Source organism: Salvelinus sp. IW2-2015, linkage group LG24 (assembly GCF_002910315.2).
Source record: "Salvelinus sp. IW2-2015 linkage group LG24, ASM291031v2, whole genome shotgun sequence".
In the NCBI taxonomy this organism is placed as follows: Eukaryota; Metazoa; Chordata; class Actinopteri; order Salmoniformes; family Salmonidae; genus Salvelinus; species Salvelinus sp. IW2-2015.
In genome coordinates this window covers 5,318,840-5,323,148 of record NC_036864.1, presented here as the reverse complement: position 1 = coordinate 5,323,148, position 4,309 = coordinate 5,318,840, and the positions used below count along the sequence as shown (strand labels likewise).

The 4,309-nt window shown below is 59.9% G+C and overlaps 1 pseudogene; it reads right to left on the bottom strand.

The window, feature by feature from the left end:
• Nucleotides 1–4,309, bottom strand: part of LOC111951334 (zinc finger protein 800-like) — a 15,366-nt pseudogene extending 11,057 nt beyond the window's left edge.

Sequence of the window (4,309 nt, the reverse complement as noted above, 5' to 3'; positions counted from 1 at the left end):
GACCACGACCGAGAGAGATGGGACCGGGGAGAGGCGAAGGGACGGAGCGGGAGAGGACCGAGGACCGGGGAGAGAGAACTCGAGGCCGGGAGAGGAGAGGGTGAGGCCGGGGAGAGAGGACGGGAGGAGGGGACCGGGAGAAGGAGAGGGACAAGCCGAGAGTGGGCGGGTTGAGAGGAAGAGGGACCGGTGGAAGGAGAGGGACCGGGGAGAGGAGAGAGGACCGAGCGGGAGAGGAGAGGACTGGAGGCGGGAGAGGAGAAGGACCGGGGAGAAGAGAGGACCGGGAAGACAGAGGCCGAGGCATGGGAACCGGGGAGAGGGCGGACCGACGGCGGGGAGAGAGACCGGAGGCGGGAAGGAGAGGACCGGGAGAAGAGAGGACGGGGAGAGGAGAGGACCGAGCCGAGGAGAAGAGAGGGACCGAGCCGGGAGAGGAGAGGGACGAGGCCGGCGAGAGGCAGAGGAACCGGAGAGGAGAGGACCGGGAGAGGAGAGGGACCGGGAGAAGAGAGGGACCGGTGGAGAAGGGACCGAGCGGGAGAGGAGAGGACCGCGGGGAGAGCGAGAGGGGACAGAGGGCCGGGAGAGGAGAAGGGACGGGGAGAAGAGAGGACCGAGGCCGAGGAGAAGGAGAGGAGAGAGCCGGGGAGAGGAGAGGACCGGGGAGAAGAGAGGAACCGGGCCGGGAGAGGAGAGGGACCGGGGAAAAGAAGAGGAACAGAGGCCGAGGAGAGGACCGGGGAGAGGAGAGGGACAGAGGGCCGGGGAGAGGAGAGGACAGAAGCCGGGGATAGAGGAAGGGACCGAGAGAGGAGAGGACAGGGGAGAGAGAGAGGACAAGCCGGGGAGAGGAGAGACGGGAGGAGAGGAACGGGGAGAGGAGACGACAGAGGCCGGGAGAGAGAGGAGAGGACCGGGGAGAGGAGAGACAGAGGAGAGAGAGGGACAGAGGCGCAGGAAGGGACAGAGGCCGAGGAGTAGGGACCGGGGAGAGGAGAGACCGAGGCCACGCGTGAGAGCCGACGGGGAGAGGACGGGGAGGAAGAGAGGACCGAGGGAAGAGAGGACCGAGGCAGAGGAGAGGGACCGGGAGAGGAGAGGACCGAGAGAGGACAGAGGGACGAGGCCGGGGGAGGAAGAGGGACCGGGAGAGGGACCGGGGAGAAGAGAGGACCGAGGCCGGGAGAGGAGAGGGACGGGGAAAGAGGAAGGGACTGGAGAGGGAGGGACCGAGCCGGGAGAGGACAGAGAGGAGAGGAGAGGGACCGGGGAGAAGAGAGGGACTGGGGAGAGGAGGACCGGAGCGAGAGGAGAGGGACCGGAGGCGGAGAGGGCCGAGGAGAGGGCCGGGAGAAGAGACCGGCACGGAGAGAGAGAGGGACGAGGCCAGAGGAGAGGACCGGGAGAGAGAGGAAGGACGAGGGAGAGGGGACCGGGGAGAAGAGAGACCACGAGGACCGGGGAGAGAGACGGGAACCGGGAAGAGAGGACGAGAGCGGAGGGAGAAAGGCGGGGGAAGGACGAGGAGAGGAGAGGAGAGGGACCGGGGAGAAGAGAGGACTGGGGAGAGGAGAGGGGACCGGGGAGAGGAGAGGACCGAGCCGGGAGAGAGGAGAGGAGAGGACCGGCGAGAAGAGGAGGACGAGCCGGGGAGAGAGAGACCGGGAGAAGGAGAGAGATGGGAGAGAGAGGACGGGAGAAGAGAGGACTGGAGGAGAGGAGAGACCGGGGAAGGAAGGACCGGAGAGGGAGACCGAGCCGGGAGAGAGAGGACGGGAGAGGGACCGGAGAAGAGAGACCGAGGCCGGGAGGAGGACCGGGAGAAAGAGAGACGGGAGAGGAGAGGACCAGGCCGGAGAGGGACCGAGAGGAGAGGAGAGGGACCGGGGAGAAGAGAGGACTGGGAGAGGAGACGGGACCGGGCAAGAGGAGAGGGACGAGGACGGGGACTGAGGGACCGAGGAGAGACCGGGGAGAGAGAGAGGGACCGGGGGAGAGGAGAGGACCGAGGCCGAGGCAGAGGGACGGGAGAGGAGAGGACCGAGAGAGGAAGAGGACCGGGAGAAGAGGGAGAGCGGGGAGAGAGAGGACCGGGAAGAGGAGGACTGGAGAGGAGAGGGGACGAGAGGCGCGGGGAGAGGACCGAGGAGAGAGAGAGGAGATGGAGACCGGGAGAAGAGAGGACTGGGTGAGAGGCAGAGGACCGGGAGGAGAGGGACCGAGGCCGGGAGGGGACGGGAGAGAGGGACCGGGAGAAGAGGGACGAGGCCGGGAGAGGAGAGAGATCGCCGGGGAGAAATGAACCGAGGGAGAGGAGAGGGACACGGGGCCGAGGAGAGGGATGGGGGAGAGGAGCAGGACGGGGAGAGAGAGCCGAGGCCTGGTGAAAAAAGAAGGGAACGGGGAGAGAGAGGGACTGGGGAGAGAGAGACCGATGGCCGGGAGAGGAAGAGACACTCCTCTCCCCGGTCCCTCTCTTCTCCCCGGTCCCTCTCCTCTCCCCGGCCTCAGTCCCTCTCCTCTCCCCGGCCTCGGTTCCTCTCCTCTCCCCGGTCCCTTTCCTCTCCCAGTCTCCCCAGTCCCTTTCCTCTCCCAGTCTCTTTCCTCTCCCAGTCTCCTCAGCCACTCTCCTCTCCTCAGTCAGGACAGACTGGCCAACAATGACTGAATAAATATATTGTATCTAGTGCTCCACAGTATGTTTGAAGGACTTCAATCAAACTAACGGTAGGTTGGTGTAGACAAGTGGGTAGTCTTACCTGGTGTCCTGGGGGCTGCGTCAGGGCCAGGGTTAAGGTCAGTCATTGGGTTAGGGCTGCTGGGCTGTTGCTCGTCTGTCTGGCAGCACTGGTCTCTGGTAACATGGCTCTCAGGTTCAGGTTGGGGCTCGTCCTGGAGGATCTCCTCCATCTCCACTTCCATCCTGCTGGAACTCTGATACGTAGACAGACAGAGACAGAGAGAGACAGAGACAGAGACAGAGAGAGAGAGAGAGAGAGACAGAGAATGGTGAAGTTGACCTTTTAAACCTCGCAGACATTCCGGGGCTATACAATGGTCAGGGAAACACTGGGACAGAGGGTGTGGGGTGCGGAGTTGGAAAAAGAGGTACAGGTAACTGCCAAAATAAAGGAAACACGAGTAAATGAGGGATACAAAGTATATTGAAAGCGGGTGATTCAACACAGGTGTGGTTCCTGAGTTAATTAAGCAACTAACATCCCATCTTGCCTGCGGCGATATATAAAAATGACCAGTTGCCCATTATTTGGACTACCATGGCTAGAAGAGATCTCGGTTACTTTGAAAGAGAGGTCTCAGAGGAGCACAGGGGGTTTAAAGCTGTTCTGGTTGCGTTCGTGGCGTCCCAACGCCCTAATAGGACACTTTATGTTGGCGTTTCCTTTATTTTGGCGGTTACCTGTACATCTACAGACACTCTACTACTAGTCTGTGTAACACCAGCGCTATACGTGTTATAGGAGAACCATACCGATATAGGAGAGACACAGAAATACTGTACACGGCGCTACGGAACCGCTTCTATCGCTGCATAATTGGTCTGAGTAAAGATACCTAATGACTCATTATGCCAAACGCTATTTGATCAGCGGTGCTGTTGCTGATCTCGACACCTGCTGTGTCACGTGGCATTGTTTGGTTGGGTCTGATAAGGGTGGGTGGTGGTTCCACTACTGGCTGGGTGAGACTCTCGCCTGTCTGTCTCTCGGTTTCTCTCTCCGGGGTGATGGAGATGTTTCCCTGCACACCCAGCTAACACACACCCACTAGGCTGTCAGAGATAAGGGACTCTACACTGGCCCTTGGCTTCTCTCTCTCTCTCCCCTCCCCTCCCCTCTGAATAGTTTCTGAAGGCCCTGTAAGTCTGATGAGAGAGAGAGAGAACTTGTCATCTCTCTAACTGAGTGATGAGTAAACAGTGAGGAAGACTGTTTGTATTTAACTACTGTATGACAGACGCTGTGAAAAGGAAAAGGGGAATACAGAGTGGTCTGGAAACAGGAAGGAGTGCAGGGATGGTACCTGAACCACTGAGAGGACTCTCCTGGTGTGTGTAGATTGGGAGTCAGGATATAAACATAGTACACTGGGGGTGAGGGGCTATTGTTTAGGAGAGGAGGGGATAGTATATATTTGGGGTTCTATTGGGACTGTGTACTGGTAGGATATATACTGAGGTTGAGGGGGGAAACTGTCTTGTCTCTACCTTCGTGTGTTGCTGAGAGGTCTTCCTCGGAGCGGATTTGGCCTTCACCATGCTGCTCTCTCTCTACCCAAACACCTG